The sequence below is a fragment of the Pleurodeles waltl genome, chromosome 4_1, assembly GCF_031143425.1.
Source record: "Pleurodeles waltl isolate 20211129_DDA chromosome 4_1, aPleWal1.hap1.20221129, whole genome shotgun sequence".
Classification (NCBI taxonomy): Eukaryota; Metazoa; Chordata; class Amphibia; order Caudata; family Salamandridae; genus Pleurodeles; species Pleurodeles waltl.
Window position 1 is genome coordinate 763320526 of NC_090442.1, and position 24727 is coordinate 763345252.

Below are 24727 nucleotides of genomic sequence, written 5' to 3' on the forward strand. Positions count from 1 at the left end.
TCTTCCTGTCCCTCATCAGTTGCCATGAGCAGGGTGAGATCAGCCCTGTCATAGTAGGGTTTCAGGCGGTTGACATGGAGCACCCTAAGGGGACTCCTGGCAGTGCCTAAGTCAACTAAATAGGTGACTTCTCCCTTCTTTTCAACAATTGTGTGGGGACCACTCCATTTATCTTGGAGTGCTCTTGGGGCCACAGGCTCCAAGACCCACACTTTCTGCCCTGGTTGGTACTGAACCAAAACAGCCTTCTGATCATGCCATTGCTTCTGGAGCTCTTGGCTGGCCTGAAGGTTTTTACTGGCCTTTTTCATGTACTCAGCCATCCTTGATCTGAGGCCAAGTACATAATCCACAATATCCTGCTTCGGAGCTTTTAAAGGTTGTTCCCAACCCTCCTTTACAAGTGTGAGTGGACCCCTAACAGGGTGTCCAAAAAGAAGTTCAAAGGGGCTGAAGCCCACTCCTTTCTGGGGTACCTCCCTGTAGGCAAAAAGGAGGCATGGTAGAAGGATATCCCATCTCCTGCGGAGTTTTTCAGGGAGACCCATAATCATGCCTTTGAGAGTTTTGTTAAATCTCTCCACCAGTCCATTTGTTTGTGGATGATAGGGTGTTGTGAACTTATAAGTTACACCACACTCCTTCCACATGGCCTTTAAGTATGCAGACATGAAATTGCTTCCCCTGTCTGATACTACTTCCTTTGGGAAGCCCACCCTGGAAAATATTCCCAGGAGGGCCTTTGCCACTGCAGGTGCTGTAGTGGTCCTTAAAGGAATAGCTTCAGGATATCTTGTGGCATGGTCCACTACCACCAAGATAAATCTATTGCCTGAAGCAGTAGGAGGGTCAAGGGGGCCAACTATGTCAACCCCTACCCTTTCAAAGGGAACCCCAACCACAGGCAGTGGAATAAGGGGTGCCTTTGGGGTGCCACCTGTCTTGCCACTGGCTTGACAGGTTTCACAGGACTTACAAAATTCCTTTGTGTCCTCAGACATCCTAGGCCAATGAAACAATGGAACCAATCTGTCCCAAGTTTTCATTTGACCCAGGTATCCAGCTATGGGAATGTCATGTGCCAGGGTTAGGAGGAACTTTCTGTACTCCTGAGGAATCACTAATCTCCTGGCAGCTCCAGGTTTAGGATCCCTATGCTCAGTGTACAAGAGGTTGTCCTCCCAGTAAACTCTGTGAGAGTCACTGACATCCCCATTAGCCTGTTTGACAGCTTGCTGTCTGAGACCCTCTAATGTGGGACAGGTTTGCTGTGCCACACTCAGCTCCTCTCTGGCAGGCCCCCCTTCACCCAAAAGCTCAGCAGTGTCTGCTTCCAGCTCCTCTGGTGTAGGTTCTGCACAGGGAGGGAATTCTTCTTCCTCAGAAGTAGAATCCACTGTAGAGGGAGGGATAGTAGGAAGTGGTTTGCTTCTACTAGCCCTAGCTTTAGGGAGCACTTGGTCCATTGTTCCAGGATCCAAGCTTCCCTGTCCTTTTTGCTTTTTGGCCTGAGCCCTTGTCAAAGCAAAAATATGCCCTGGGATGCCCAGCATTGCTGCATGGGCCTCCAACTCCACATCTGACCAAGCTGATGTCTCCAAATCATTCCCTAATAGACAGTCTACAGGTAAATCTGAAGCTACCACAACTTTCTTTGGACCAGTAACCCCCCCCCAGTTGAGATTAACAACAGCCATGGGGTGGCTAAGTGTGTTGTTGTGAGCATCGGTTACTTGGTACTGGTGACCGAGTAGGTGTTGTTCAGGGTGGACCAGTTTCTCTATGACCATAGTCACACTGGCTCCAGTGTCCCTGTAGGCCTGAACCTCAACACCATTTATTAGGGGTAGCTGCTTGTACTTATCCATATTAAGGGGACAAGCAACTAAGGTGGCTAAATCAATAGCCCCCTCAGAGACTAACACAGCCTCTGTGGCCTCCCTAACAAGGCCAACCCCAACTAAGTTACCAATAGTGAGCCCAGCTACTCCCTTGGATTGGCTATTAGTAGGTTTGCTCCCACCACCACTGCTATTAGTAGGGACACTAGGTGTAGCAGTAAGGGTTGTAGTGGTAGGAGGCTTGGTGCCTTTCTTTGGACAACTGGGATCTGTTGTCCAATGGCCTTTTATTTTACATAAATAGCACCATGGTTTCTTTTCCTTGTTCTGATTAAAAGAGGATTTGGGCCCACCACCCCCACCAGAGTGTTTTTGTGGGCCTGATGAAGACTCATTTTTAGATTTGTCCCCACCCTTGTCAGAAGACTTACCATCCTTCTTTTTGTTGCCATCTTTGTCACCCCCTGTATGAACTTTTCTGTTCACCCTTGTTCTGACCCATTTGTCTGCCTTCTTTCCCAATTCTTGGGGAGAGGTTAGATCAGAGTCCACCAAGTACTGGTGCAACAAATCAGACACACAATTATTAAGAATATGCTCTCTCAGGATCAAGTTATACAGGCTTTCAAAGTCAGTAACCTTACTGCCATGTAACCAACCCTCCAAGGCCTTCACTGAATGGTCAATGAAATCAACCCAGTCTTGTGAAGACTCCTTTTTGGTCTCTCTGAACTTTATCCTGTACTGTTCAGTGGTTAAGCCATAACCATCCAGGAGTGCATTCTTAAGAACTTGGAAATTATTAGCATCATTTTCTTTCACAGTAAGGAGCCTATCCCTACCTTTTCCACTAAATGATAGCCATAGAATAGCAGCCCACTGCCTTTGAGGGACATCCTGTACAACACAGGCCCTCTCAAGTGCAGCACACCACTTGTTAATGTCATCCCCCTCCTTGTAAGGGGGAACTATCTTGTGCAGATTCCTGGAAAAATGCTCTTTTACAGGATGACTATGGGGAATACTGCTGCTGCCACCATGGGTTTCTAAACCCAGTTTCTGTCTCTCCTTCTCTACTTCTAAAGTCTGTCTATCCAAATCCAGCTGTTGCTTCTTGAGCTTCAGTCTGGTTTGTTCCACTCTCAATCTATTGAGCTCCCTTTCTAACAATCTGTCATCAGGGTGGGTGGGAGGGACATGCCTTGAAACAGAAGTATGGTGAGAATGGACAGAAGGAGACCTGTCCCTTACAGAAGCCACCCTAACAGCTTGGCTAACAGAAACATCACTACCAGTATGGTGAGAATAAATGCTTTTGCTATGATGTGAGACAACACTATTTATATGGTGTGGCTCATCATCATTACCAACTATGCTAGACTGTCTAGTAATGGGCAGGCTAGGAACTTTCTTTCCTGAATCTTTTCCTGGGGGAGTCCCTGGATCAGATTGAGAACCATTAGCTACTTTTTCTACAGATGGGGCACTTATGGCCTTATCCTGTACTCTAAGCATGTTAATCAACAGGATTCTTCCCTACACTCAAACCTCTCTCTATGCAGAGATTCCTTGCTCCTTTCCAGCTAAGGTGATCATATGCAAGTTTGGACAGATCAACATTTTGGCCTGTGCCAGACATTTTTTAGAGAGAGTTAAAGTGATAGTAAAAGATAAAAAGTTTGTCAGAGCTTTTAGAAAGACAGAGAAAAAAACTTTTTAAACTTTTTAGAACTTTTTAGAAAGTTAGAAGTACTTTTCAGCACTTAGAAAAGAGTGAAAAGAGGAAATGCAAAACTTTTTGGCTATGTGTATATACACTGACCTTGTTTTGTATATTTTTCTCTTATGAAAAGTACAATGACAAGAGTGGTAAGTAGTCTCAAAGCACTTATCCCACCACTGCACAACCAATGTAGGAGGCTGGACTGGCTTGTAGTGAGTACCAAGGGGTACTTGCACCTTGCACCAGGCCCAGTTATCCCTTATTAGTGTATAGGGTGTCTAGCAGCTTAGGCTGATAGATAATGGTAGCTTAGCAGAGCAGCTTAGGCTGAACTAGGAGACGTGTGAAGCTACTACAGTACCACTTAGTGTCATATGCACAATATCACAAGAAAACACAATACACAGTTATACTAAAAATAAAGGTACTTTATTTTTATGACAATATGCCAAAGTATCTTAGAGTGTACCCTCAGTGAGAGGATAGGAAATATACACAAGATATATAAACACAATAGCAAAAATATGCAGTATAGTCTTAGAAAACAGTGCAAACAATGTATAGTTACAATAGGATGCAATGGGGAAACATAGGGATAGGGGCAACACAAACCATATACTCCAAAAGTGGAATGCGAACCACGAATGGACCCCAAACCTATGTGACCTTGTAGAGGGTCGCTGGGACTATTAGAAAATAGTGAGAGTTAGAAAAATAACCCTCCCCAAGACCCTGAAAAGTGAGTGCAAAGTGCACTAAAGTTCCCCTAAGGACAAAGAAGTCGTGTTAGAGGAATAATGCAGGAAAGACACAAACCAGCAATGCAACAACTGTGGATTTCCAATCTAGGGTACCTGTGGAACAAGGGGACCAAGTCCAAAAGTCACAAGCAAGTCGGAGATGGGCAGATGCCCAGGAAATGCCAGCTGCGGGTGCAAAGAAGCTTCTACTGGACAGAAGAAGCTGAGGTTTCTGCAGGAACGAAAAGGGCTAGAGACTTCCCCTTTGGTGGACGGATCCCTCTCGGCGTGGAGAGTCGTGCAGAAGTGTTTTTCCGCCGAAAGAACGCCAACAAGCCTTGCTAGCTGCAAATCGTGCGGTTAGCGTTTTTGGACGCTGCTGAGGCCCAGGAGGGACCAGGGGGTCGCAAATTAGACCAGCAGAGAGAGGGGACGTTGAGCAAGACAAGGAGCCCTCTTTGAAGCAGGTAGCACCTGGAGAAGTGCCAGAAACAGGCACTACAAGGATGCGTGAAACGGTGCTCGCCGAAGTTGCACAAAGGAGTCCCACGTCGCCGGAGACCAACTTAGAAAGTCGTGCAATGCAGGTTAGAGTGCCGTGGACCCAGGCTTGGCTGTGCACACAGGATTTCTGCCGGAAGTGCACAGGGGCCGGAGTAGCTGCAAAAGTTACGGTTCCCAGCAATGCAGCCCAGCGAGGTGAGGCAAGGACTTACCTCCACCAAACTTGGACTGAAGAGTCACTGGACTGTGGGGGTCACTTGGACAGAGTCGCTGGATTCGAGGGACCTCACTCGTCGTGCTGAGAGGAGACCCAAGGGACCGGTAATGCAGCTTTTTGGTGCCTGCGGTTGCAGGGGGAAGATTCCGTCGACCCACGGGAGATTTCTTCAGAGCTTCTGGTGCAGAGAGGAGGCAGGCTACCCCCACAGCATGCACAAGCAGGAAAACAGTCGAGAAGGCGGCAGGATCAGCGTTACAGAGTTGCAGTAGTCGTCTTTGCTACTATGTTGCAGGTTTGCAGGCTTCCAGCGCGGTCAGCAGTCGATTCCTTGGCAGAAGGTGAAGAGAGAGATGCAGAGGAACTCGGATGAGCTCTTGCATTCGTTATCTAAAGTTTCCCCAGAGACAGAGACCCTAAATAGCCAGAAAAGAGGGTTTGGCTACTTAGGAGAGAGGATAGGCTAGCAACACCTGAAGGAGCCTATCACAAGGAGTCTCTGACGTCACCTGGTGGCACTGGCCACTCAGAGCAGTCCAGTGTGCCAGCAGCACCTCTGTTTCCAAGATGGAAGAGGTCTGGAGCACACTGGAGGAGCTCTGGACACCTCCCAGGGGAGGTGCAGGTCAGGGGAGTGGTTACTCCCCTTTCCTTTGTCCAGTTTCGCGCCAGAGCAGGGGCTAAGGGGTCCCTGAACCGGTGTAGACTGGCTTATGCAGAATTGGGCACATCTGTGCCCAACAAAGCATTTCCAGAGGCTGGGGGAGGCTACTCCTCCCCTGCCTTCACACCATTTTCCAAAGGGAGAGGGTGTCACACCCTCTCTCAGAGGAAGTTCTTTGTTCTGCCATCCTGGGCCAGGCCTGGCTGGACCCCAGGAGGGTAGATGCCTGTCTGAGGGGTTGGCAGCAGCAGCAGCTGCAGTGAAACCCCAGGAAGGGCAGTTTGGCAGTACCAGGGTCTGTGCTACAGACCACTGGGATCATGGAATTGTACCAACAATGCCAGGATGGCATAGAGGGGGCAATTCCATGATCATAGACATGTTACATGGCCATATTCGGAGTTACCATTGTGAAGCTACATATAGGTAGTGACCTATATGTAGTGCACGCGTGTAATGGTGTCCCCGCACTCACAAAGTTCAGGGAATTGGCTCTGAACAATGTGGGGGCACCTTGGCTAGTGCCAGGGTGCCCTCACACTAAGTAACTTTGCACCTAACCTTTACCAGGTAAAGGTTAGACATATAGGTGACTTATAAGTTACTTAAGTGCAGTGTAAAATGGCTGTGAAATAACGTGGACGTTATTTCACTCAGGATGCAGTGGCAGGCCTGTGTAAGAATTGTCAGAGCTCCCTATGGGTGGCAAAAGAAATGCTGCAACCCATAGGGATCTCCTGGAACCCCAATACCCTGGGTACCTCAGTACCACATACTAGGGAATTATAAGGGTGTTCCAGTAAGCCAATGTAAATTGGTAAAAATGGTCACTAGCTTGTTAGTGACAATTTGGAAAGAAATGAGAGAGCATAACCACTGAGGTTCTGGTTAGCAGAGCCTCAGTGAGACAGTTAGTCACTACACAGGTAACACATTCAGGCACACTTATGAGCACTGGGGCCCTGGGTTACCAGGGTCCCAGTGACACATACAACTAAAACAACATATATACAGTGAAAAATGGGGGTAACATGCCAGGCAAGATGGTACTTTCCTACAGGAACCCACAAAGTCTGGGTACCTCTAGAATCCCTAGTATGTTGGAAAAAAAGGACACAAATTTGGCGTGGGTAGCTTATGTGAACAAAAAGTTATGAGGGCCTAAGCGCGAACTGCCCCAAATAGCCAAAAAAAGGCTCAGCACAGGAGGGGGAAAAGGCCTTGCAGCGAAGGGGTTATAGGTCAGAGACAATACACTGAGTACTGTTTAGAATTTCAGAGTCATTACAACAGTACCTGGTAGTCAAAATGGGGGCAGCAGTAGGGGTAAATCTACAAAACGCCTGTTTCCTTACAGTATTTATCATTTTCCTTAACCATCGAGTTGGAGAGCACATTGAAGAAATTCAGTACAGGATTTGCACTCTACAAAAACCTCCCTTTAAGGTGCTTAATATAAAATACTCTTGCTTCACATTTAATAATAATAACAAAAACAATTTAGGCTGTTTAATTATAGAACATAACATCCTGACACATCTTGGGTAAGTAGTGGCAATGTCGTCAGTGCATGATGGTATTCTTGAATGTTTAATGTTAAAAAAAATACTTCTAATAAATGTCACTCAATTTATTGATATGTCTATGTACTTAATTGAGACACTGAGAAATGTTAAAAAGTGTGTGTTTTCTTTTTAAAGTCTTCACCATTTTTTTCATGACATCTGTTGCCCATTTTACAGCTTTTTATGGCTCATCTCCAACTTTGGCTCTCAGAGGCATGCCATACCCCTGGCTCAACTCTTACCAATGCTACCCTTGTCTCCCCCTCAAGCTTATTGTCTCCTACGCCCTTGAGTCTGGGATTTTCAGGTCAGGTAAAAAAATGGTTACATAGAGGTGCAAGTGGTTGTGGCCTCGGCCTTGTTGTCCATTTATTTTAACATTTTTGGAGGTTCATATCCCTCTACTGCCATTAGTGGTCCCTGATTAACTAAGACTCTTGTGGCCCATCAATTGATTTCACTAAAAGGAGTTCTGCCTTTGCTCCGTTACTTGCAAAAAATCATCATAGTCCTGGCCATAGTCACTTATCGCTTGGACTACTGCATCAGCCTACACACTGGCCTACCAAGCTCTTCCCTTTCCAAACTCCAGAGGATTCAACATTTTGCCACTTGCCTACTGTTCAGCTTGATGCCCCAAGACCACATCAACCTGCAAAACACTTTGCTGTGTACATAGGTCAATCCATGGCTACTTAGCCAACAACTTGGCAAAACTTTTCACTCTTTACAAACCAGCCAAAAGCAGCCGCAGATCTGCCATCCAACAACTATTGACTCTACAGACTCAAAAGATATGGTGGGAGTTCATTCCACTCTCTGGACTCCTCCCTATGTACCTCCATATACACACACATGACATTGGAAAGTGACCATTTGAAATGTAAGTGATTGTTAAAGACTTCTTTTATCACCCTCCATTGGCCTCAGGACTCTGTCTCTTTAAGGCGTTACCACCCTTGGGGCCCTTCTGGCAAAGGCTATCTTGATTAAGCTGTCTGTAGCTGATTGACTGGTTTTAGTCTGCAATAGCTCATCGTACTGCATTGCTCTGTCTCTTGATCCCATCAAATGATCCTGAGGCCATCATATGGTAATATGTCTTGCTTTACAAAAACATTAATAAATAAATGCAGTAGAGCACACCTCTTGCTGGGATTTACCAGCTTCTCATACTAAGGGGCCTGAAAGCATTTCCTTCCCACTAAAGTGGTCCCTGCTACTTGAGCTTAATGTAGGCTTGAGTATTGGTAGCAGTTCAACAAGTCTGCTGACTGTGCATACACGGTCACACCCCACTCTCTCAGACCAAATGGAAATAGTTAATGTGTGGGATAGGGGAAGAATATTTATGATCTAAGAAGTTCATATTTTGTCGGAATGTACTTCTGTGTGTCTTCACAAAACTTCTGGTCTGGTCCTGATGTCCCCTTCATTTGTCTTTAGAAGAGGTCATTTCCACTCTCAACCATAGATTACATTTTACTACTTCAGAGGCTGTCTGGTTGCTACACCCCTTGGGTAGTATTGGTTCCTCAGGCTCGGCTAGAGATGCGTCCCGTCGAGATCCACCCTTCATGAACACCATACTACCCTGCCTTACATGTGGAGATGCAGTGCCATTCACACCATCTCTCTGCAACCAGTAAAGATGTGAGAGTAAGCTCTTCAGAAGGAGCTAGTCATTCTTTGTTTTTGCAGTAGATAGGTACACCTTCAAGGAGGCACTGCCTCAGCAGATGTCAATTTGCTTCCCTTTAAACGAATTTGATTCAAAAGGCCTGCATGTTAATTTTTGTACGGCTGACTTAGCTTAATGATAGGCGGGTACGCAATGAGCTTTAATGTTAAGTGCAAAAAATTTCCTTCAAGCAATGACTGTGGGGCAGATTCACTGGAGACATTTAAGTGATTACCTGGTCAGGGACGTTCCTATCTACCTGATTTCTGACAATGCTCATACCAAAGAGTTTCCATTAGTTTAGGGAATGTAGCAACTACTATAACATCTTCATTACCCAACCATCGCTCCCTATGTGTTGATTCTTGTAACTTCTTCACATAACTAAAACCACTGTACTTACTCAAATAGCAGAACGTCTGCTGAAGGATGGGGAAATCCTTCATCTCTCACCAAAGCGATGAACTTGAGTGCATTGTTCCTAAGGAGCTAACTTTCCCTTAGGTGTCACTCCCTACAGAGAACCTAAATATCCTGGTGGCTGCCACAAAATCCAGGTCAACTTGATGTTAATGTTGGCCCAGAAGATGCAACATAGGCACGGGGAACTGAGTAAAAAATTGCAATTCGCAACTCACTTTCTTGTTGTAGTTGTATAATTTTCAGAACAACGTTTTTAATTGTTTTCTTGCCGACCTCTATTACATCCTCCAAACCAGTCTCCGCTCGCAGTAAGGAGATAGGTTATTGGCTCCGAGGGAGTTAGATGGAGAGTACTGTCCCTTGCATGTCTTTACAGAGGCAAGTGCCTGGTGTTTCCAAAGCATTGGAGGACAGCACTAGTGCAGTTAAGAGAACGTGTGAACGCGCAAAGCTAGACACAAGTATATCATTTGATGAAGGCCACACACCGAGTGGAGGAGGGGGCTTTTTACAGACTCGCGGGAAGAGTGCTGACGAACCAATGGCTACCCGAGATAACAGACAGTTTAACGTTAAGGGGTGGAGGAGTCGTCCATAGCAGTAGGCGGCAAACAATGTGGGCCAGGATCGGATGGGCACTGTCTACCAGAGGTGGGGAACAGGAAAAGAAGAGTGAGCCTGGCGTGACTGACTGTTCCCAGCTCTACCAGCCTGACACAGCCATTGGCCAATCTTCACCTAGCAGATGACTGGCCCTCCCCCTCCATGCCAGGATTGTAGAGGAACCGGCAAGCGTCCTGTCAGTCGGCAAAGGGAATTCCTGTTTCTTCACAAACAGGTTCCGCTGGATGAGCAGACGTACCACCTAGGGAAGGAGGACTGCACATCAATCACAAAGGAAGGCACAGACCAGGGAGATAAGAGTCTGGGCGCTGACTCACCACACTGAAGGTATCAACAGGATGCAGAAGGGTAGGGGGCTCCGACACAACTGCCTAGTCCAGTGTTCTCCAAACATTTTAATGCCTCGGGGGAGGGCTGGGGGGTTGGGGGGGGGCGCCCCCAGTTTGAAGGTCCCTGGCTAGATCCACCATTCATGGAAGCTCACCAGTGTGGAAAGCAGAAGCTCGGAGAGAGCGCGAACCTTGGCTGTATGCAATCTTCCTGCTTTCGCGGGTCACGGGGGAAGGGAGCGGCTAGAAGGACTTAAGGTGTGCATGCTTCACAAATGAAATAAATAATAAAATATGGGTGAGGTGGTGTGCCGACCATGGTTATAAGTGAGATGGAGGAAAGCAGTACACCCCCGAATTTAGAAAGGGGCTTGCGGCATATAGTATATCAACGCCACCAATTCCATTATTTAAACACATCTTTATATTTGCCGGCTATATCTTTCTTGAAAAGAGATATGCACCAGGCTAGCCTTAAGGTTTTCTTTTCTAATTAATACTGTGACCCAAACTTTAAAGTTGAACATCATAAAACTCCCCCCTTAAAGTTTGCAGAATCTCCCGTTTGATGTAGCAATGTTTAGCCTGTCTATAATGTCATGTTACAAAAGGTTACTGCATTGTTTGAGCAGTCTGAAGCTCTCGATATTTCCCAATATATGGGGCCTGCCATTGCTTTACACTTCCAGTCCTTGCTGAAGTGGTTGTCTAGCTGGAACCCAGTGGCGTAACAAAGGCCCCCACGGTGCGATGGGCCCCGACAGCACGTGGGGTGAGTGAGTTTGGAGCGGGGCCCCATATATGTTCTTTGCAAGGGGGGGTGCTCGAGTTTCGTAACACCACTGCGGTAACCTAGCAGCGGACATACAGTTCCCCTAATTCTCGTGCCCATCAGAAGTACCTAAAGTATTAGCACTACCACACATGCAAATAGTGTTCTCTCTTTCAACAGTTTTGCACCCTCAGATTGCATACTATCGAAGAATGCATCTACAGTGTTCCTAAAAAAGCTGTACGAAAAACTGGCATTGACTTAAAACTTCTGAATGCTCACTCACCTTTTCTTTCGAATTAATCTCTCTTTTCTTTCCATCATCTGCATTCGTACTTTCTGAGGACAGACTACTCTAAGTCACAGACGCGCTTGCCTTAATTCTATCATTGTATTTCTACAAATTACCACACCTCATTTTAAGAACACAACCTCTCCTTTAAAAGCCACACCCATACAACCTAACAATACATAACACACCTAACTAAATTAACTATTACTAACTACACAAAGAAGCTGGAGTAAATGAATAGAATGGTTTCCTTGAGAGCACAAAACTAATCCCAATAACCAATGGATTAATCACTAACCTTGGGTTTCCAGAGCAGGGTGCTCCGTGGTGTGAAGCTGTTCAACACCTTGTGCAATTACAATACAATACAAAACAAGGTGATTCCAGGTAATAACTTTCCAACTCTGGGCTTTCTTTTAAGAACCTAATGCTTTCTCTGGGTTGTAGCTGTCTGTGATGCATTTCCTCCTAAGGGAATTGATGGATGAATAAAACACAGGCATCGGGTGGCTGTTGCCAGGCAAGGTGTTCACAGTTGTACTGGGTTAAATACTGTCTCTTCCCCTACTTGACCTGGAAGTACTTCTTCACCATCTTGTATCTGGAAGGTATTATACTTTCCAATGGAACATTTACCCTGATAAAATGGGAAGGACGCTGACATTGCCGGCACCTCTAAAGTCGGATTTTGGTCTCCATGTCCACTTCTTATGCCTGTTGGGTTTGATATGTCCAAAACAATAATGAGTCCTCCTTACAAACCACAGTGGTCATCTCCATACAAAATACTCTCAAGGTACATGTGCTCTATTCTTAGACAGTCTCAGCTTAATGGCAGGCACGTAACTCTCTTTGGGCACGTTACAGCAAGAGGAAGCATGAAGAAACTCAAGCGTTCATCCATATAGCACCAGCCACATGTTCCATTGTTGTTAATGGTGTTATTGAGAATGCAAACCATGTTTTCAGAAGAACGTCTGAGGATCTCTTGGATGTCTTCAGCCTCAAAAGGAACATTGAGCCTCAGAATCACCGGATAGTTGGAAGACACTTAAGTATCTAAGAGTGAGAAGGCAAAAGGAAGGGGCTTCTGGACCCTCTGCATAACTGATTAGAGAACAGAGAGGCTCAGGATCTCTGCAGAGAGAGACTAGACTCAAAACCTCTATTAAGAGGTGTTAGACTACTCATCCTTGCGTGGTTTCCCCAAACATTTTGCCTCTGTTTCCCAGGTTGTTGATGTGTGCAGGACTCTGTTTTTGCTGTGTTTGTTACTCTGGGCACTTTACCACTGCTATCCAGAGATAAAGTGCAAGTGCTCCTGTATAAAATGTTTATGTAATTGGCTTTCCATGATTGGCATATTTGAATTACTGGTAAGTCCCTAGTACAGTGCACTAGAGGTGCCCAGGGCCTGTAAATCAAATGCTACTAGTGGGCTTGCAGCACTGGTTGTGCCACCCACATTAGTAGCCCTGTAAACATGGCTCAGACCTGCCACTGCAGTGTCTGTGTGTGCAGATTTTAACTGCCAATTCGACTTGGCAAGTGTACCCACTTGCCAGGCCTAACCCTTCCTTTTTCTTACATGTAAGACACCCCTAAGGTAGGACCTAGGTACCCCAAGGGCAGGGCGCAGTGTATGTTTAAGGTAGGACATATACTAATGTGTTTTATATGTGCTGACAGTGAAATACTGCCAAATTTGGTTGCAAGGCTTATCTCTCTCATAGGATAACATGGGGGCTGCCTTTAAAAAATATTATAGCGTAGATTACCTTTGGGAGCAGGTAGACATGTGGAGTTTGGGGTCTCTGAGCTCACAATTTAAAAATACATCTTTAAGTAAAGTTGGTTTTGTGATTGTGTGTTTGAAAATGCCACTTTTAGAAAGTGGGCATTTTCTTGCCTAAACCATTCCGTGACTCTGCCTGTTTGTGGATTCCCTGTTTGGGTCAGTTTGACAGTTGAGTTGTTTGCACCTCTCTCTAGACAGTGACACAAAGGGAGCTGGGGTGTAGCCTGCATATCCTGATGAGCCATCTATGTTAGGAAGGAGGGGAGGAGTGGTCACTTACACCTGAAAGGGCTGTGCCTGCCCTCACACAATGCAGTCTCAAACCCCCTGGTGTGTGTCTGGGGCCTGGCCTGGGCAACGCAGGATTTCACAAACAAGAGAGATTTTACTTTGAAGTAAGCCTACTTCAAAGGCCAAAATGGGTATAAGTAGGGCACCCAAAACCACAGACTTTAGATCACTTCTGGAAATCAAGAGGAGCCTCTGCCTGAACAAGTGCTTCCCTGCCTGTGCTTTGTGGAGCTATTCTGCAGTTGCTGCTTCTGCCTGGGCAAGGGGAGACCGAATGGACTTTGTTGGCATTCCTGAAATCTCCAAGGCCTTGAAATTGAGCTTGCCTCCTGTTGTTGAAGTCTCAGGGACATCAAAGACTTCTCCTGCCAGCACCTGGACTCTCTGCTGAGACTCCTGCCCTGCCAAGTGATGCCCTATCTAGTTCCTGGGGCCTTGGAAGGTGAAGCTGGCAGACCAAGACTGAAAATCCATGCACAGATGCCGTGCGGGGAAAATATTGACGCACCTTCGGAGACACAGCTGAAAAACAACGAGCCACCAGCTTCGCGGCAGAAATCGATGCTCCACCGGCATCGCGGCTGGAAAATCGACACACGCAGCTGGAGAAACGATGCGCAACACCCGCTGATGGAGACTGATAACGTCGCAACCCACATTGCACGGTTTTGCTGATACCGTGCGGCAGGATTTTCGACGCAAACCTTGCTGGGCGCAGAAAAACAACGCAAGCCTGCCTGGACCCGAGTGCTTGCCTGGATCAACGCATCGCTCTGAAGCGGAGAAGAAAAACGACACATGCCGACCCGACCGGAGAAGGAGAAACGACGCACAGTCTCGCTTGTGGGTGAGAAATCGGTGCGCCGCTTACCTTTTTCGATGCACATTTGCCCGTTCATGTTATTTTGACGCTACCCAGGTACTTTTCAATACTAACAGTGTTTTACCTGTTTACAAAAGGATTTAAGACTCTTTGCTTTTTAATTATTACCTTGACTTGTGTATGGTGGATTTTTGTCATTGTGGTCTTGTTTTGTTTAGATAAATATTTCCTATTTTCTTAAACCTGTGTTGTGTCATTTTGTAGTGTTTTCACTGGATTACTGTTTGTGTTGGTACAAATAATTTACACCTAGAACTTTGAAGTTAAGCCTGCCTGCTCGTGCCAAGCTACCAAGGGAGTGAACAGGGGTTAGCTGAGAGTGATTCTCCTTTACCCTGACTAGAGTGAGGATCCTTGCTTGGACACAGGGTAACCTGACTGCCAACCAAGGACCCCATTTCTAACAAGAGGAAAGAGAATGTCAGCATATCTGTAGAGAGGGAAGAGATTCTCAGAATCTCTATAGGAAGAAGGGACTCTTGTGATATTTGGTTGGATAGAAGGGATTGTAAGGATCTCTACCCAGAAGGGGCTCATAAAAGCTCTCTAGAAAGTTAATGTGTTCTTAGGATCTCTGAGCAGGAGAAAAGTATTTCAGGATTTGTATGAGCAAGGAAATGACTCTCAGGATCTCTGCCCAGAGCTAAGTGACTCACAAGAGGAAGAAATGGACTTACCATATCTGCAAAGAAGAAAGAAACTCTTAGGATCTCTACAAAGGACAAAGATAGTCTTAGGATCTCTCTCCATATGGAAGGGACTTGCTTTCATAAAAAGAAGGAATCCTAAGGGTCTCTGCACAGAGGAGAGGGACTCTTGGGATCTATGTAATGTTTTTAAAAGCGTCCTTGACTTGCCTGAGACCCGTCCACTCAGGCCTACTCATGGGTGATGGGCCATGACCCGCAACACATCCTACCAATGAAAAGAAAAACACAACTTGCCAATAGTAGAGACATTGGCCCTCATTACAACCCTGGCAGTCGGTGTTAAAGTGGCGGTATTACCGCCAACAGGCTGGCTGTAACAAAAATGGAACCATGACCACAGCGGAAACCGCCAACAGATACAGCCACTTTAACACTCCGACCGCCACGGCGGTAGCAACAAACACCACGGCGGTAACCGCCAACAGCCAGGCATAATACAATGTACCGCCCACCCCATTACAACTCGCCCATCCACCAGCTTTTTCAGGGCGGTACCAACGCCATCAAAAGCTCAGCTGAAACAGTACTTTGAAGGGAAACCACTCACCTCTCAACACTCAAGGAAGAACCAGGACGCCATGGAGCCCGAGCTGCATGTCTTCCCCATGCTGGTGTATCTGCTCATATACCAGGAGTACCAACGGCGGCGACGACGACCACAGTGAGTACTGCACCTAGCACATGGGGAGGAGGGGAGGAAAAAGAGAGTGACACACACACGCAACATGCAACACCCCCACACTTACCCTCACCCCCAACACCATACACACAAACACATGCAACAACATTACATATACACCCTGTAACCCTCAGGAATAACGCAACGACAAAAGGAAATCAGTCATATGAGTGTTATATTAGAAATAGTTAGAAATACATTAATAATTCAAAAACAGTATTTGCAAAATATACAATATTTACAAAAGGCGGGACAATGTCCACTCAAAATGTCCGTGGCCCACTGGGCCAAAACACATAGGCCAAGCCCACACTTGACTTCTGCCTCAATACGGAGAAAACACTGCAGGGGCATCAGGTCGAAAACACACAGACACCTCAGGGGGACAGGGAAGTGGGGCCACCTCAGCCGGAAGATGGTACAACGCCACTGCTCCTGGAGGGGGCTCCATGCCCACTGCTTGGTCCTGGGGAGTGCAAGGCCACAGCCTCTCAGGTGGGTGGTTTGCCCACTGCTTGTTCCTGGGGAGTGCAAAGCCAAAGTCTCTCAAGTAGGTGGTTTGCCCACTGCTTGGTCCTGGGGAGTGCAAAGCCACAGTCTCTCAAGTCTCTCAAGTGGGTGGTTTTCCCACTGCTTGGTCCTGGGGAGTGCAAAGCCACAGTCTCTCAAGTGGCTGGTTTGCCCACTGCTTGGTCCTGGGGAGTGCAAAGCCACAGTCTCTCAAGTGGGTGCCAGTTTTCCACTGGTTCTGGAGGGGGCTTTGTGCCCAGTGTGCTTCATCCTGCCAAGGACAGGGTGAGTGGATGCCTTCTTCCACTGGTTCTGGAGGGGGCCTTGTGCCCGGTGTGCTTCATCCTGCCAAGGATAGGGTGAGTGGATCCCTTCTTCCACTGGTTCTGGAGGGGGCCTTGTGCCCAGTGTGCTTCATCCTGCCAAGGATAGGGTGAGTGGATGCTTTCTTCCACTGGTTCTGGAGGGGGCCTTGTGCCCAGTGTGCTTCATCCTGCCAAGGGTAGGGTGAGTGGATGCCTTCTTCCACTGGTTCTGGAGGGGGCCTTGTGCCCAGTGATGCAACACTTGGGGAGTGCTATGTCACAGTCCCTCACCTGGGTGTCAGAGCCACGAGATTTGCAGTGGCCAGGATGCATGATACTCCATGGAGGCAGGACTACAGTCCACCCACCGGCAGCTACGGCTGCACAGTGGTGGTAGTGCCGGTGCTGGTGGGGGTGCTGCCAGGGGTGGGGGGAGGCTCCAGCCCTTCCCCTGCAGCATCGGACCGCTGCCCACTGGGGCTGCTGATGCTGGCAGTGGTGCTACTGTCGGCGGTGCAGGTGGCGGTGCTTGCGGCGGTGCTGGCCGTGGTGCAAGTGCCGGTGCTGCCAGTTGTGGGGGGAGGCTCCAGCCCTTCTCCTGCTGCCTCGGATGGCTGCCCACTGGGGCTGCTGATGCTGGCAGTGGTGCTACTGTCAGCGGTGCAGATGGCGGTGAAGGTGGCAGTGCTTGCGGGGGTGCTTGTGGCGGTGCTTGCGGCGGTGCTGGTGGCGGTGCTGGCCACGGTGCAGGTACCGGTGCTGCCAGTGGTGAGGGGAGGCTCCAGCCCTTCTCCTGCAGCCTCGGATGGATGCCCACTTGGGCTGCTGCTGCTGACAGTAGTGGTACTTGCGGCGATGCAGGTGGCGGTGCATGCGGCAGTGCAGATGGTGGTGCTGGCTGCGGTGCAGGTGGCGGTGCTGGTGGTTGTACTGGTAGCCACGAGGCCTTCACCTGCAGACTCGGACGGCTGAAGTGCCTTGGTTGGTGTTTTGTGCCCCTTCCTGCCCTTGGCAGATGGTGGTGTCACCTTGGGTCTGGCAGCTGGAGTCTCTGACTTGTCCTGGCTGGGTGGTTGTGGTTCCTTCTCCTTGCTGGATGCTGTCCCCTTCTTGACCTTGCCAGGTAGAGGAAACTTCTTGGCCTTGGCAGGGGTTGGTGGCACACTGGCTGGGCTGATGGGAGCCCCCTTAGAGCCTCTGACAGCTGCAGAAACCACAGCGGGAGTGGACTTGATGGCTGAGGTGCTGGGCTGGGTTCTGGCCACCCTGGCCCGAGGTGAAGGACTGGCGGGGAGGGATAGCAAAGAGGTCAATGTTGGCTAGGAAAAGCTTCTTAGGGACATTGGGGCAGGACGAGGGTGAATGTTTGGGAGTGAAGGAAGAGGGAGTGCTTGTAGGAGGTGTCAGTCTGCTGTGTTTGGGTGCAGGTGCATGAGCTGGATGCTGTTGTGAGGTGGATGTCTGTTGGGTGGGTGTGTGCTTGCGTTTGTGTACTTTGGGAGGAGGGGTCACAGACACAGTGGGAGAGGACACAGGGGACGTGTGCATGGATGTGGGGGTGGTGACTGCCAGTGAGGGCTGTGTAGTGATGGGCGTGCTGGTGATGGAGGTAGTGAATGAGGATGTAGTGCATGCAGGTGTGAGTGGAGACGCTACTGGGAGGGAGGTGGACAAGGAGGAGGAGGGGGACACAGTGGAGGCAGTGGATGTTGGTGTGTCTGCATGAGGATGGTACTTGTGTGAGTGCCTGTGAGATGAAGTGTGGTGCTTGTGTTTGCCTGAGCCACTTCTGTGCGTTGATTTGGGTGAATGCTGGGCTGAAGGTGTGCTTGGGATAGGCTGGGGTTGAGGGGATTGGGACTGGGTAGAGGAAGTAGGAGGGTGAGGCGGGAGACAGGGACAATGGCTGCCATCAGTGCGGAGGCCAGAGCCTGAAATGCTCTCTGTTGGGCCACCACGCCAGAGTGAATGCCCTCCAGGTATGCATTTGTTTGTTGCAAATGCCTCTCGACACCCTGGTTGGCATTCAGAATGGTTGACTTCCCAACAGTGAGGGATCTCAGGAGGTCAATAGCCTCCTCACTGAGGGCAGCAGGGCTAACTGAGGCAGGGCCTGAAGTGCCTGGGGCGAAGGAGATGGCCACTCTCCTGGGTGAGCGGACCCGGGAAACACACTGAGGGGCTGTTGGGAGGGCGGTGCTGGTAGAGGGTGTGGCGGCTGTACCTGTTGTTGGGGTAGGCACAGAGGTGTCTGCCACCACCAGGGAGCTTCCATCGGAGGAGGAGTCGCTGTCTGTAGTGTCCCCTCCTGTCTCTGTTGTGGTGCTCCCCTCGCCCTCCGTTCCACTGGTGCCCTCACCCTCGGTGGATTTGGCCTCCAGGTCCATGTGGGATGCAGCTCCCTCTGTCGCCGGTGCCTCTGCTCCTCCGCCAGATGATGCTAATGCACACAAGGACAGGGTGACAAAACAAAAAGGGGGGAGAGACAGAGGATACACTTGGTCAATTCCAGCAACAACACTACTGTTGGCGTACACAACATACAGGGAGCAGCCCTATGCACTAGGCCATGCACTACCAGTTTCAAAGATTGTCACCATCCCATGGGGTACATAGCATAACGCCATCAGCTGGGCCCTGCCCAGTAGTAGATGCCCACTAACACCATTGGGGTTGGAGTGCTTCAGAGGCTGCCCAACAAGGGACCTACCCTGCCATGTTTGCCCTGGCCTATGGGCACCCAGTCCACATCCCCACCCTGGTAAAACCTTAACGCGCACAAAGTCATGATTCTGAATCTGTACTCACCCCCTTGTGGCTGCTGTGATGCCCTCAAGTGCCCATCAAACTAGGGATAGGCCACCGCCAGGATTCGGAACATCAGGGGGGTCAGGGTACAATGGGCACCCGTTCCTCGTTGGGAGGCCAGCCAGCGCAGGTCCTCCCACCGTTTGCGGCAGTGGGTGCGCCACCTGTCAAAGACCCCCAGGGTCCGCACCTCCATGGCGATGGCACGCCAAATACCCTTTTTCTGATGGGCGCTGACCTGCAGGAAAAATACAGCAGAAAACAGATTAGTCATACCATCCGGACTGTCATACTCATGGCCCACCATATCCCTCCTATCCCCTTACGCACATACATTGACCACCATACATGCAGCACTCTGCCCAGGACACCGCAGCCCCCCCTTCATGTGGCTTGCACACACAGCACTCCATACATTCATGGCCCACACATCATGCTCACAGTGTACTCAGCTGTTTGTCTGGAGGACCATAGATTAAAGTGTACTGGGGTAGGACCCCATCCATCAGTCTCTCCAACTCCTTCGAAGTGAAGGCAGAGGCCCTTTCCCCAGACACATGAGCCATTGTTGCTTCCAGACACAGGTCACTGCAGCACTTGCAGTGTAGGTCCTCTCCTGTTCAGGGTCAGGTAGCAAGTGAGTGAATAGATAGAAAATGTCGGTCACGTCTGCAGCGGTGCGTACCGTCACCGCCGGCGTACATCGCCATTGGCTCCTGGAACCCATAGGGCCTAATGTTAACCAGTGCGAAGTTGCGCGGAGGTCGCCGACTGCCGACCGCTTTGGCGCACAATGCCAGTGGAATTTCCTCGTTTCCACTTGTCCCTCCTCACAGGTCAGGCAGCTGCCATTTCAGGGGGGCACAGGCCATAGCACCTGTGTCACAGCAGACACTGGCACATCAACTGACTCTCGGATTCACATACTGGTTCTGTAAAGGAAAAGATGCATCACTATTTCAATAGATGTTTGAATATGACCCTCTGCTCACCGTTTTCCTCCCTAGACTTCAACCACTGAGGATGAATATGAGATGGAGACATCCTCGAGTGTACAGACCCCTGGTGGACCTGGCGACAATGGAGGACAGACACATTATCCTAACCTACAGACTTGATAGGGCCACAATCCAAGAACTGTGTGCCCAATTGGAGCCAGACCTGATTTCAACTATCTACCACCCCGCAGGTATCCCCCCCTGTAGTGCAGGTCCTGTCATTGCTCCATTTCCTGGCAAGTGGTTCCTTCCAAGCGACAGTGGCCATGGCATCAGGGATGTCACAGCCTATGTTCTCCAACGTGTTGACCACAGTGTTGTCTGCCCTGCTGAAACACATGTGCAGCTACATCGTATTCCCACTGGTGGAGGATTTGGCAACAGTGAAAGCTGACTTCTATGCCCTGGGACATATCCCCAACATCATTGGTGCCATTGATGGTACACATGTACCAGGTGCCTTTTCTGCAGGAAGATGAGCCTGGAAATGGTCTTCTGGCAGCGGTGGAGCCTGTGGACAGTGAGGAAGAGGAGGCAGAGGAAGAAGATGTGGACAACAGAAGATCACTCATACAACAGTATTTCCAATGACACACAGGTAAGACACTGTAACTTCACTTTCCATTGCAGTTTTGTGTGTGACATTGAACATGGCAGCCTGATTTCCCTATTTCTATAGCCACTTACTGTACCCTTTGGCATCTCTATTTACAGATCTCTGTGCTCCACTCTGGCTCCTGGTGTGTTTACTGCTGCCCACTACAGGTCATACCTATTCATACATGACTGTACAGTTGAATTGCAATGTTTACAGCTTGTTAAACGAATACATATTTGAATCAATTGACAGAATCCATACTTGTATTTGTTCCAAGGGTGTTTATTTAAGTGCTAATAAGTGGAGGGGGTATTGCAATGGGCTGGGTTGATGGTGGAGTAAAGTCCAGGGTGTGATGGCATGCAGGTAGGGTGGGGGATATAATAGTAAATATTTGACTTACCAGAGTCCAGGCCTCCTGCTACTCCTGCGAGGCCCTCAGGATGCATTATTGCCAAGACTTGCTCCTCCCATGTTGTTAATTGTAGGGGAGGAGGTGGGGGTCCACCACCAGTCCTCTGTATTGCTACCTGGTGTCTTGCAACCACAGAACACACCTTTCCCCGTAAGTCGTTCCACTTCTTCCTGATGTCAGCCCTCGTTCTGGGGTGCTGTCCCACGGCATTGACCCTGTCCACAACTCTCTGCCATAGCTCCATCTACCTTGCAATGGACGTCTGCTGCACCTGTGATCCGAATAGCTGTGGCTCTACCCGGGATGATTTCCTCCACCATGACCCTTAGGTCCTCCTCTGAAAACCTGGGGTTTCTTTGGGGTGCCATGGATGTGGTGTGAGTGGTATGTGTGAGGGTGTGTGGGGTGATGTGTTGAAGTGTTTGCTGTGAGGTGCGTGGATGGTGTATGGGTGATGGTGTTCTGTGGTTCAGATTGAGTAGGTGCTCCTGGCTTGTCTCTCTCTCAGTTAGCAATCTTTTTTTTCGCTGAAAGGGTTGTGGGTAATGTGGGGGGGTGTTTTTTATTGGATTGGGAGTGTGGGTGTGGTGTGTGCATTTTGAATTGTTCAACATGGTGTAGTTTTTTTAGTTTGTGTGTATTTTGAGCGCGGCGGTGTGTACCGCTAACGGTTTGCTGCAGTTAAAAGACTGCCGTGGTGATTCGTGGGTCCTGATATTGTGGGCGTATTTCTGTTGGCGTAACGATGTGGGTTTTGGTACCGCCAGTTTATCACTGACCTTTGGGCTGGCAGACTTATGTGGGTGTCTATATAGTGGCAGATTTCTCTGTGTGGGTCATAATACCCGTATCGGTATACCGCCATGGTCACAGTATGTTGGCGGCCATCAGCACGGCGGTAGGCGGCATTTGCCGCCAATGTTGTAATAAGGGCCATTATCAGGATTCCTTACCAGCACTGACTAAGTGCCTTATAGCCTCCCTGCTCATGTGGGAGATGGGAATAACCCTCATCACGCCCAGCCTTGCCCAAGTGCTGCTAAGGGAACATTACCCTTCAAACACTATATGCCAGACTTGCCAGTTCCGGTTGCTGGACAATGAGCTGCAAGAACCAAAAGACAGCCATCTTAAGGTCAGGCGACCATAGAAAACCCACAGAAGAAACACTATAGGGACATACAGATGCCACAAAAAGCCCACAGAAGGACAATGTAGGGACGTATGAACGTGTCCAGTCTTTGGCATTTGCAAGACTAGCAGTACTAGAGGTGTTACACTTCTGGGTTTCAGGTCCACCCTGACACAGCCAGTGCACCAGTGCAAACACTTGTGAGCCGCCCATGCAACCTCCTGCACCACGTACCTCACTCCTTAACTGGCTGATGCAACCACTGATGAGTACGCCATGTCCATGTCACCAGACTCCACGAAATGCATGGGCCACAACACGGATGGGGCCGCATTGGTGGTGCCCAGATCTCCACCTCATGCCAGGCCCTTGAGCAGCCATACTGAGGGTTTCATTTCTACATCTGCCGGAACCGCTTGCCCTCGTATCTGGAGGGGGAATAGGTCTCCGCTGGCAAGACTGGCTGGAATATTTTGAAGACTTCATGAAAGGCTCACAAGTCACTGACCCTGTGCAACAGCTCATTGCTCTATGTAACCTCATTGGAAAAGCGGTTGGACAGATCATCAAGGAACTGCTGATAGACATTGCGTCATCTTATCAAGAGGTCTGCGAGGCTCTTAACAGAACATTTCTTCACAAAAGGAACATTGACTATGAATGTTGCACCTTCAACTTAGCATCCCAGGAGAGAGATGAACCCATGGGGGAGTTCATCTCATGACTAAAAAGCCCATCCCGATACTGCGCTTTTGACACGTTCACTTCTGAAGACACTCTTCACCTGTGGCTCATTGAGGGATGCCAATCTGAGTCCCTGCGCAGATGCCTATAATGAAATGATACTTGTTAGACGAAATAGAAGAAATGACGAAAGTCAATGATTAAGCAGAGGAATACGCAAAAAAATGGAAGCAGAAAAGCTTCAGACCCATCAGAAAGAAAGGCAGTCGCAGGAATACAAAGGACTCTGAAATCCACAAACTATCCCCAACGAACAGGGCCAAAGTAGGGTGTCCCAGTTGAAATGCTATCGCTCCTGCCGAGACTTTCTGCACCCTGATACCTGCCCAGCATTGGTCAGCAGTGGTGCTATTGCGGAAAGGAAAAGCACTTCAAAAAGGTGTGCTAGGCCTCACAGAAGTTCATACAGCGGAAATCCCGGGAGCCCATGTGGTGTCATCATGTGAAGGCTGTGTGTGACCGACTGAACTGCTCCACCAGTTCATCCAGATCAAGACTCTTCTTGCATGGCACATACAAATCGAGACGCTCTGAATCCTGTGAGTCACGATCTCTCACACCAATCTCACGAGACAGTGAGGAGTATATTTGCATGGTCACCGACCACGACAGACTAAAGAAATACCCAAGGCTGCACCTCCGATTGGGAACACACTCTACCACATTTGTGCTAGACAGTGGTACACCCCTCAACTACATCAGTGTTATAGAATACAACAGGATGAACCCAAAGCCGAAATTACACAAAGCAGCTGTGCAAGTGTACATGTTGATGTACAAAGACACTCTGCCATGTCTAGGGCAGTTTCAAACACCTCTCACTTACAAAAATAGGACCATATAAGCACAGATTGACATTATTGAAGGGCCTGAAGAAGACTGCCTCCTCAGTTTGCCCACTGCCAAACGACAGAGGTTGGTAAAGATACTATATTGAGTGGAGGATGTGTAGGAAATTGTACACAAGTTTCCAAAGCTATTCACTGGATTAGGAAAGCTGGCTCATTTTCAAGTCCACCTGCACATAAACGAGCAAATAACACCAGTTGGCCAGCATCACCGGAAGGTACCCTTTCACGTCCAACATGGGGTCGAGGATGAACTAAGAGACCTCCTCAGAGCCGACATCATAGAGTGAACCAGGGAGCCCACCCCCATGGGTGCCAACAGTGGTGGCAGTGCCTAAACAAGGATCCAGTGGGAAAGTGCATTTATGTGTGGACGAGAGAGCTCCAAACACCGCCATTGAACTGGAAAGACATCCGGGACCCCACATCAGTGACATGATCACACTACTCAATAGGGCGAAAGTATTCTCCAAGCTGGATCTAAACAAGGGCTGTCACCAGCTCGAGCTCCGTGAAAGATCACGCTATATCACCACGTTAACAATGCATCAAGGGCTATTTCGTACAAATGGCTCAGCTTTGGCGTCTCATCGGCAGTTGAGATATTTCAAGAAGCGATAAGGATAGTAATCC